Genomic DNA, 11,871 nt, shown 5'->3' on the forward strand with positions numbered 1-11,871 from the left:
ATTGAGTCCCCTGTTGACCTCGGAAAGAAAATTAAGTGAATCATCTTCTCTTCTAGATTATAGATAGAATAAATTCAATGTTTAACAACAGGACAAACTCAGTTGCTCATTCAGACAGAAGATGGAAAGCGCTCTGAATCACCCCAAACCATGCTGTATCAGCTACCTGCTCTCAGCTCAGGAAACTTAAGAAGTTAAATATAAGTACTGTTGGGGAAGAGAAGTGAAAAGAAATATTAAATTGCCACAGTAATATAGAGGGAAATGTTAAGATTTGTTGCAATGTATAAGAACAGATGGAGAAAGACTCAAAATCTTTATTCACCTCCATATTTTTGGATAATGCTGTGGTGTTTGTAGTTTCATGATTTTGGAGGCTATCTCTGGGCTACTGCTTGGGAACAAGTCAAAGCTCAGTATAATAAACAGAGGGCATTGTTGACAGGAACAGAGATACCAAAACTCATATGCCTACTATTGCATGTAGGCATTCCTACCCAATGTCTACAGTCTGGCTCAAAAGTAAAGAATGCTCTGAAAAAGCTATGTATGCAAATCATCATGTTCTTTAGTGTTCTTTGGGCTAACCCAAAACTTTATGCAGACCTTTGGGACCCTCTGGGCCATGGGAGGCTCCAGCAGATTGGAATCATAGAATCATAGAATCATTGCCTAGGGGTTGGAAGGGACCTCGAAAGATCATCTAGTCCAACCCCCCTGCCAGAGCAGGGCCCCCTAGAGTACATCACATAGGAACGTGTCCAGGCGGGTTTTGAATGTCTCCAGTGAAGGAGACTCCACAACCCCCCTGGGCAGCCTGTTCCAGGGCTCTGTCACCCTTACAGTAAAAAAATTTTTTCTGATATTCAACTTGAACCTCCTATGCTCCAATTTACACCCATTACCCCTTGTCCTGTCACTGGTCACCATAGAGAAAAGCCTAACTCCATCTCCCTGACACTCACCCCTTACATATTTGAAAACATTGATGAGGTCACCCCTCAGTCTCCTTTTCTCCAAACTAAAGAGACCCAGCTCCCTCAGCCTTTCCTCATAAGGGAGATGCTCCACTCCCTTAATCATCTTAGTAGCTCTGCGCTGGACTCTTTCAAGCACTTCCCTGTCCTTCTTGAACTGAGGGGCCCAGAACTGGACACAATACTCCAGGTGCGGCCTCACCAATGCAGAATAGAGGGGGAGGAGAACCTCTCTTGACCTACTAACCACACCCGAGTCTGGACAAAAAAATGACACAATAAAAAGAAGTTCATGAGAAAAGCAAGGAAGATAGAAAATAATAAGTGATAAAATTAGCTAACCTCTGTATGGAGAACAAATGCTGTCAAACTATTCATTAGCTCACTTTTATTTGAGCACAGTGGAGGGAGAAGCTGTAGACATGATATCTCTCATTTTGATCATACTTTCAAGACATTACACAGCACAATGTGATGAGTAAACCAAGGACCCACTATCCAAAGTAAGGGATCAGGTGAACTATTATAAAGGCTATGGTTGGTGAAAATATATAGATACCAATTATCTGACAGATGGTTGAAAAAAAGAGGTTGCATTTCAAAGTGGGTGTCTCAGTAGGGCCACAATCCTGGTCTTTTGGAATGTATTTTGTATATGTGGTATTTGGGGATCAGTCAAATGGTGGCTGATATGTTAATCAAACTCCAGGACACAGTAATAGTGTCATTGAATTTAAATCCAAACTGGTCATTGTTCAGAAGGCTGAATGTTTGAGAACTCAGATTTGAAATATTTCACCCAGTTTTATAAAATGTTCCTAAAATTTTGAAATTCCTTGGGAGGAAATCTGATTTCACTGAGTATTTATATTCATAGGGTCTGTATTTATGAAGGTGCCAAACATGTTCAGATCCTTAAGTGGAAAACAACTTCTGTGGAGTGCTACTCTTACCAGAAGTGTGTTAAATGGGAATGCATTTCACAGGATTTCAGAGGTTCTTAAATTGAGTTTCTTATGTTTCTGCTAAGTACTCAAGCACAACTAGGGGTGAATTTAAGAATAAATTAATCAGAGAAATTACAGCCATTAATTAGGAAAAAAAACCTCTTCAGTGCTCTTCAACCTGTAGATAGCTCAGGGGTAGAAGTTAAAAGTAAAACTGCAGCAGTTACAAACTTGGCTCTGCCTGATGGTCTCAACTTTAACTTATTTCCTATGACCACAGAAGCAAGTTTTTGAGGTCTCTCAAAGTTGTGGGTTGGAAACTGCTTTTCTAGAGTATTCTGCTCCTATATAAGTAATGCAAGACTGCTCATTCCAGCATTTCAGTGTACGTTCCTGATTGTAATGAGTTGTGGCTTGTCTGGATTTTACTGTTTGTATGAACATAATAATATAGCACAATCCATGGGGGAGGCCTCTTCAACTCTTGGATAGACTTATAGTGGAGTAAGAATGGCTTTTTTGGCTTTGATTCCAAATAACTTAAGCTTAAAAGAAAAAGCCAAAACAGGTGTGCCTGAGTAAACTCCCAGGAGTTTCATTGATCTAATTGATTAAAATAAACGACTTAGCATATACTAAATAAACTGACATGTGCAGACAAGGCTTTAAAATATGCAGCCCCTCCCTTTCAGAGGTTTGGCAGCAGCAGTAAAGAAGGATGCCAGCTGGATTACAATCTACATGGATCAGGGCAAAGACAGACAGTGTCTTCTGATGTAGTTGTAACTCTCGAAGAAGTGAGTATCTTTGGCTGTTGGCTGCTGTTGTTGCCTCTGCAACTGGGGTCATACAAGGGACTGAGAGTGCTATGTGCCTGAATATTGCTATTCAAACAACATTGATGAACATGGTTTACATTGCCCTGGCTGGTCTGGTGCTGATGCAGGTGAGGATGCAAAGAATAAAATCTCTTATGGCTGCAGGTATAACAGTAGAAGCATCTTCCATGCCTCAGCTATTTCTAAATCAATCTGAAATATCTGGCATGCAAAGACAGTCTAGATGATGATCATACAGAACATAATATTTTCCTAGGAAAGTTACTTCAGTAGTTTACCTCATACAAAAAAATAAACATAGCTCTGCTATGATACATCCCTATATATGCAGCACAATATGTTTTGCAGCCTAAAGGGATCCAAGGAATTAACTATTTTCTGCTTTTCTGCTTTGCTTAGACAAAGGTATGTCCCTGAACCCTGATGATTTCTCCTGCCTCCAGACAAGAAAAAATGATTTAATATACATTAAACTCCAAACATTTTGTAAATATTTTCAAACCTCTGCTTATGCCAATGGATTTAATGTACCTGAGCCAATAGGAAGGTTCTTCCAATTATTTTAGATGCAGAAGTGCATTGACAAAAGTATAAAACTGGGACATTGCTTTACCATCACTAGAAATGTGGCCTGTCTGCCTTGGAAAACATCTGTTTGTTGTTAGGCAGCCCTGTCTTGGGAAACACAACTGCTCAGAGCAGAGAAATACTGGCTCTATTCAAACTTCGGGGGCAATTCAATTAAAATGAGTGTTAACTACTGGAATTTATGTAGAGCTTCCTGCCTAATCTTATGAAACATAACATGGAACTGCTATGAGTGGTCAAGACTTGAGTTTTATACCTGCCTGGCTGTGCTGTTTTAAACAGAGAAACAACAAATCAGATTTGAGGAAGTGCCTGGAAAACAAAAGGATGCAGGTGTCTCATGCAGTGATGCTGAGTTTCTCAGGTCTTTGCTTATTAGCACATCATCTTACTTACTATTTGGATGATACTTATTAGTGTATCATCCAAAAATCACAGGCAAAAACCCCACAAAGATAATAATCTTTTTGGTTTATTTCAACACTGGGTCTATCAGAAAACTGCATACAGTTCTTGGAAAGCTGAAGTCAGTGCCAAATATATCTCCAAATGACTCCGTGACTGGTTAGGTGTTAAAAAACCAACCTAAAAAAAGGTTTTGAGTGACCAATCGTGTGTGCAGAACATGCTCTTGCAGACCAGCACTCTCCCCAACATTTACCAACATGCTGCAGCAATGTATTACCAAAGAGTGCATTTCTGCTGACAGATTCTTTCCACTTCAATTACGGAAAGAATAATGGCTGAGAAACAACACCCATATGTCCCCATTAACTTTGCAATCTGTCTAATCTGCATACTTACAAAACCCTCATCACATCTTGAATATTATAGTGATAACAGGGTAGATTAGACAGACTTCAAAGCTGCAAGAGAAATATGAACGTTTATTTCCAGCCATGATTAACTTGGCCAGAACCTCACACTTCTTTAATTTAATTAAAAACACAAGGAGCAATTAGATCTGTGACAAAGTAAGAGGCCAAGCTAGCATCTGGGGACAACATGTGCTACCCAACAGGTATACACACACGTGAGACCTTTTGTGCTGCCTGGAGAGCACGCTCTGCCTGAGGCATGTGGGTGATTCTTCCTCCAGGGAGGTATTTCGCTCACACTTGCAAGGAACACTGCTACCCAACTGATGGCATTGTGTGTTTTATTTCTGGAACTGAGTTGAACCAAATGACCATCAATTAATTACTAGAATTAAAGCCTAATAATTGTAAAAATTGTAATTAATGGATCTGGCAGCTGCCTGTGAGCATGCTTTCATGCTGCAGCATGTGTAAAACAGAAAAAGAGGAGTAAACTGCTGCCAGTGGGCCCAGAGCGTCCACTATGGCAATTTTACCCAGCATAAGAGACTATTGGTTCATATTAATTTTCATAGAATCATAGAATCGTAGAATTGGCTGGGTTGGAAGGGACCTCAGAGATCATCAAGTCCAACCCTTGACCCACCGGTGCGGTTACCAGACCATGGCACTGAGTGCCACATCCAGTCTCATTTTAAATATCTCCAGGGACAGAGAATCCACTACTTCACTGGGCAGCCCATTCCAATGTCTGATCACCCTCTCTGTAAAGAAATTTTTTCTAATATCTAACCTAAACTTCCCCTGGCACAACTTAAGACCATGCCCTCATGTCTTGTTGAAAGTCGTCTGGGGAAAGAGACCAACCCCCACTTGGCTCCAACCTCCTTTCAGGGAGTTGTAGAGAGTGATGAGGTCTCCCCTGAGCCGCCTCTTCTTCAGGCTGAACAGCCCCAGCTCCCTCAGCCTCTCTTCATATGGTCTGTGCTCGAGTCCTTTCACCAGCTTGGTTGCCCTCTTTTGGACCTGCTCTAGGACCTCGATATCCTTCCTGAACTGAGGGGCCCAGAACTGGACACAGTACTCAAGCTGTGGCCTCACCAGCGCTGAGTACAGGGGCAGAATCACTTCCTTGGACCTGCTGGTGACGCAGGACTTGAACAGTCCTTTCCCCTGGGGTAACAGGCTGATGTGCCAATTCATCTGGGCAAAGAAGACAGAACAATGCTCATCTGACCATGAAGGGATGTGGCATGCAGTGAAATAGCATATTTACAGCTTACTTATGCTTCTTAGTGATGAAACCTCTTCTCCCCCAACTGCTGCCAGGACCAGATGTCTTGCTTTCACTCCCAGCTCCCGTGCTTCCTGGCAAATGTGGGTTTGCTGCACGTACAGCGTGTTCTGATTTACTGCTTGGGTCATCATATGTGCAACTTATGCATCTGTCAAGCAGCAGAGTTGCTTCAAAGGGTCGTATGCAGTCATTCAGCAAACAGCTTTCTCCTTGTTCAGCTGAGAAAAAGCCCAAGGAAAATGGGTGCCGGTAGTGTGAGGAAGGTATTATGCTTCTGGCCTGTGCAAAGGCCTGTGGGAGGCAGATGGGGCATGTCCAGAGGCACATCTACAATTATCCCTGTTTAATTTACCTTGCAGTAGATTGTATGTGCTCAGCATCTTCTACCAGTGCCTGTAGGAAGGCAGCTTCTTACAGTAGTCTTGTGATTGTGTGAACGCATCTTGGTCAGACTTTTAGTGTGAAACAGGTAAAATGTATTAAAGTCTTAGGTAAAATTAAAACAAACATGGGGGGGTTACTGAATCAAAGCAGAGTTGCTTTTGTTCTGAAAACACGTTATGAATGGATGCTTCTCAGAGTTTAAATAACAAGCTTGAAATCCTGGTAGTTGACTTCAGCTCTCCTGGTGTCTTTGTGAGCACATGCCACTGCCTTACCTAGAAGGCAGTCCTGATCAGTTTAGGGTACAGATATATTTAAAGGATTGTTTGAGCAGCCTAGTGCATGAGTTTGTACTGCCTTAGTCATCACACATTATCTGTCCATGTTTCCTCTCTTACCCTGTGGCACAAGCAATGTAAATAATGATTCTGACGCTGCGGGCTAAGCTACCTCACACTTACTGCAGAGCAAGGATTTGCCCAGAACTGTCCTCATGAACAGTCTGAAGTGCTGTAAATTTACATCATGGCTTATCTTAAGGTAAATCATGCAAGACTGAACTAAAATGTATCTGGCATAGATCAACATAAAAGTGTCATGTTTCTCTGCCAGTTTGATTAAACCAATTTATTATCACAATTTACGTGCAGCTTTCTTCTTTTTTTCAAGCTAGTAATCATGAGTTCCAATTTTACAATTATGGGCATAATTTCCCAAGAAACATAAATCAAAACAAACCAAATATATAACGCTGTTACTAAAATACATAAAATCACAAAGATTTTGGTCACATCAGAGAAAATTCCTTGTGTAGACAAGACTTCCATAGTGCATATATTTTTACATTAATGTAAACCTGGCTTGAATTTGTTTAACTTTTATCTTTGAGAGAGATTTTCATGGATAAAAGTGTCTAAGGAGAACTTCAGAGTGAGTCAAATGGATAATTTTTAAAAACCAACTGCGATTCAATTCCAATCTCATACCTGGTTTACATTAAAATTCTGGGACATATCAATGGTAAGAGCTATATGGATACTCCTTTTAGGAATCTTTATTCGAACTTTCTCTTGGCTGGAAGCAGGCACCACAAATTTTGCACCTAACCATTTAATCTCCTTACATGAAGCTCAGCCAGATGGTGGGTCAGAGCATTAACCATTCACTTCCCCTCTACCCCCTATCTCCAGGAAAAGTTGCCAGCAAGCCTCCTTGGTGGTCGTTTTGAAAAAGGCAAGATCAGCTATGCACAGAGCTGTTCATAAAGCTAAGAGGGAAGAAGGCTCTCTGTCTGCAGCATTGCTGTAGCGTGCTGGTTCAACTCATGTGAAATTGTTCCATCTGCCAGGCATTTGTCTTGCTACAAGAAATGGACTATTACAGTCCTAGGACCTAGGAAGGAATAGAGATAGACAAAGACATAGGTATATGAATGTATGATGAGAAACTGAAGAAAGAAGGATGTTAAGGTGAAGGATGCTAAATTGATGGCTGGGAGAAGTGTTAAAGCAGCAGCTGGGACTCTTGTGAGGGCTCTTGCTCTCATACAGAGGTGCTTGTACACCACTGACAAAGTAGGGGGCAAAGGGTGTGCAACGTGGCTCTGGGCTCTCACCCTCAGGAGCAAGCTGGTGTTGCTTGCCTGGAGTCATGGGTGGGACTTGTCTGACCCAATGTGAGCATCTACAAAAGTCTGCATTTAGGAAAGGCTGTGCTTACACTGTGGTTGTGTCTTCTCTCAGGCTGTTTACTTCATCTGTTTACTTCAGGATATTTTACTTCATAGCTGTCCCAGTTTTGAGAAGGATGTTGGATTAGATAATCTCCTGAGGTCACTCCAACTTGAATTAAATTATGAGCTGGGGATCTGAGCTGATCACTGAGCTCCACAGTCAGTGAAGTGAAACAGGCACTTGCAGGGAAGGCAGCCCATTGCTCTATGGTATAAGCATCAAATAGCCATTTTGTGTACTGTGAAATGCTGCTTTTTTATCTCTGTTAGCAAATAGTTCATTTTCCTTGTAGGAGTTCTCTTTTATGTTATTGGTTGATTTTCTCTTTTGATACTGAGATATCTCTAATGCATCTCAAAGTGCTGTCATGGTTATCCAGGTGTCATAGAAGCTGGAAGAAACTTGGGCAGCACCAAGTCAGGCTGGCAAGATGCTGTGCATTTTTTGTGGAAGGCAACAAAGAAGGAGGGCAGACAGGAATGATCTGCAGCATTGACTCACTGGATGGGTTCAGCCTAAAAACTACATTAATTGAAAAGTATCAGCATGGATACTTTTGGGGAGTAGATACAGGCTACAGTCTAGTAATTAGTTTAAAAAGATCTGCCTTTTAAATCTATTTTTAGCCACAATCAGCTCTATTCTTCATGACCACAATGTTTTATGTGTTGCCAAAGTGCTGTAGGGTTAAGGCATAGTTAAAAGGGGTGATTTTCCTGCTAAAAATGTAAAATAAATAATTATATGGGCAGAGGAACTTACAAAATCCAGGTTTCTGTGATCCACTTGCTAGCTGCCACTTTTCTGCATATTCTTTTTATGGGTTCTCTATTCCCCAGTAATGTGGCTGATAATGTTAAATTCCAGACATCACTCTCTTGGGTAGTATAAAGCAACACTGATCACAGGAAAGCTTTTCATGCTTTCTGGTCTTGTGGGAGAAGCAGCCCAAAAAAGGTTCTGTCATAACAGGTGTCAAACCTGGAGCAAATGAAACCAGGTTGCTACCAGGAGAAAGGCAGCCCTGCAGGGATGCTGTAAAAGCAGCAATGGAAGTCTTAATGCAATGGGTCCTAGAGCCCAAGCACTGTGACCAAGTTTTTGGTTCATGGGTGGTCTTGGTTCTTGCTCCCTGGATATAACCAAAGGAATTAGAAAATATATGGAGTTTCTTAACTGAAAAAAAAAAATAGTTTTCAAGAACTGGAGAACTAATGACATTCATTGATCTCTTGCAATTAAGATCCCACATGCGTGATGTCCAAGAAGGGGTGAACTTACCCTTATTGTCCTCCTCAGTGCAGTATTAATAGCTATATTTAATCCAGTAAAAAACAAAACAAAACAAAACAAAGCAAAACCAAAAACTCAAGGACTTTTCTGACCAGCTGCCAGACAGAGATCATGTGTGTGTCATCTCTTTGATCTCCCAAATCCCACTGGTTCCTGCCCTAAGCACCTCTCTTACCTGTGCCCAACATTGCCTGGAGCAGCTTATTGGGCCTGTGACAAAAGCCTCTGACAAAAGACATTCCATGGAGCATGCCTACACTTGGACAGTAAAGTATTCATGGCCTGAAACTACACCAGGGCAGGTTTAGGTTGGCTGTCAGGAAGCACTTCACTTCCTCAGAGAGGGTGATCAGACACTGGAATGAACTGCCCAAGGAAGTGGTGGAATCACCATCCCTGGAGGTGTTTAAGGAAAGGATGGATTAGATTTAGTGTCAGGGTCTTGCTGTTGTGGTGGTGTAAGGTCATAGGCTGGACTTGATGATCTCAGAGGTCTTTCCCAGCCTCAGTAATTCTATGATTCTGTGATTATCATGTACCAAAGCTCAGACTCATGACCTGAGTAATTTTTTAGTATAAATGTAACTACAAGGCCATTTTCCTCTGTATATTGGTGGTAACTTATAGAAGTTTGGGTTTATTCTAGGACAAAACTCAAATTTGATTTCTTTGGGAGACACAGAATACTTTGTTATATAAAACACCATAGCTGGAAGGATCATAGAATGGTTCAGGTAGAAAGGGGCCTTCAAAGGTCATCTGGTCCAACAGTAACTGCAACAATTTGGGTCAGTCATCCATCCATCCTTCAGATATGAAACTGAACAGAAAACTGAGGCCAAGTAAAAGCTGGGGGAAAAATTTACACTATTTAGGATAATTATGTCAACCCTGAAGGAAAGTGGTGTTTGCAACAAAACCTCATTAATACCAAACCTCATCAACAGATTTCAGTATATTTTGTCTCCTCTTTCCCATTATATCTCTTGAATAAAAGAATATCTAAGAATAAAAGTCAAACCAAAATTTTTAACAGATGGGTCCACAACAGCTTGTGCATCAGAACATGTTTGGCAGTACGTGTCTGACAAGATTTTTTTTTTGCCTCCTAGAAAATTTCTGCTAAATATTCATGCATTTCCCATTGAAAGAAACCTGATTCGTGGCCAACCCAACGATTGTTAGACAGAACAGGAGGGCTCCTTCCTCCCTCTGCACCTCTGATGCCTGCTTCACACGTGGTCTCTGCACACAGATGCTCTTAAACCCAGATTACTCCACTCTAGAAATTGATTATAACCTAAGACACTGCCAATTCACTGCTTTATTTTTTTAAGGAACATCTTTTAACTTTGCTGTAGAATTTATAGTTTGTGAGAGTTTCTTACAGTGTTAAGCACCATCTGTCTATCAGAGATGTCCAACAAATATCTGTGATTTTTTAAAAAAGTTCAAAACAAAGCATGAATTTTTCTTTTAACATGTTTTATTATTTTGAAAGAGATCTCAGAATTACATTTTCTGTTAATTAAAAAAAACATTTTTTCCAAGAAGCAAAAGTTGCTGGAAATACAGAAAAAAACTTAGAGATGAAAATGAGCAGAGGACTTATTATCAAATAATTTAATATGTCTAAGAACATTTCTAGTTCTTAGTTTTCTAGTCTTTTTTTCTGCTAACTCTTTTTTTTTTTTTTTTTCCACACAGCTGTAAACACGGTGGGGACACAGAGTCACAGGAAGGGCTCTGATTTTCCTGGATATCCAGTGCCAGCTGCTGAGAAGCTGTTTGTGCCTGGGGTCAGGGCGGATGTGTGAGGAACAGAGATGGGAATGAGCTTCCGTGGGGGTGGGAACTGTCATTAGGAAGCAGACTGTCAGCACCTGCTCCAGAAAGGGTGACAGAATTCTCCTTGGAAGTGGCTTCAGAGGTCTGCAGCCCAATCTCCTGCTCAAAGCATGAGCAGGACAGAGGTCGGATCAGGCAGCTCAGGGCTTTATCTAGGATGGTATTGAAAGGACACGAGGCTGTGAAGGGACTCGAGCACAAGTCCTGTGAGGAAGGGCTGAGGGAGCTGGGGGTGTTCAGTCTGGAGAAGAGGAGGCTCAGGGGAGACCTCATCGCTCTCTACAACTCCCTGAAAGGAGGTTGGAGCCAGGGGGGGGTTGGTCTCTTTTCCCAGGCAACTCTCAGCAAGACAAGAGGGCATGGACTTAAGCTCTGCCAGGGGAGGTTTAGGTTGGATATTAGGAAAAAATTCTTTACAGAGAGGGTGATCAGACATTGGAATGGGCTGCCCAGGGAGGTGGTGGATTCTCCATCCCTGGAAGTTTTTTAAAAAGAGACTGAATGTGGCACTCAGTGCCATGGTCTGGTAACCATGGTAGTAGTGGATTAAGGACTTGATGATCTCAGAGGTCCTTTCCAACCCAGATGATTCTATGATTCTATGAAACCCTCCCAGGATGGATGCTGCACTGTCTCCCCTGGCAAACTGCGTCAATGAACCTGGTTCCAACCCCTGTGTCATGAGCAGGGACACCTCCCACTACACCAGGTTGCTGAATACCCTGTACAACCTGGCCTTGAACACTTCAAGGGAGAGGGAGATCTTTTTGTTGACAACCATATAGGAACGGGAGATGACCTTAGGCATCCTCCCCTTGAAGACACCCCTTCTCTCAGCAGTTCCACTCCAGCCCAAGCCGTCATGCTGGCCCTGTGCTGGAGTTGCCCCAGTTTATCAATAATTTTCTTGTACTGGGGAACTTGAAACTGAGAACAGTCTCCAGACACAGGGCAACAAGCACTTAGTGCCGAGAAGCTGTCTCCTAAGCAATTGATGATGGTGAATGTGTCATGGTCTAAGAGATGTGTAAGATGACACTGTCCCCTGCTCAGTTTGTCCCTCTGCCAGTGGCTGCTGCCCATAACACTCAGCAACAGAAAATACACACTTTGGGTGTGCCAGAGCAAAGTGGGCCTGAGAAACAGC

Source organism: Heliangelus exortis, chromosome 2, assembly GCF_036169615.1.
Source record: "Heliangelus exortis chromosome 2, bHelExo1.hap1, whole genome shotgun sequence".
Classification (NCBI taxonomy): Eukaryota; Metazoa; Chordata; class Aves; order Apodiformes; family Trochilidae; genus Heliangelus; species Heliangelus exortis.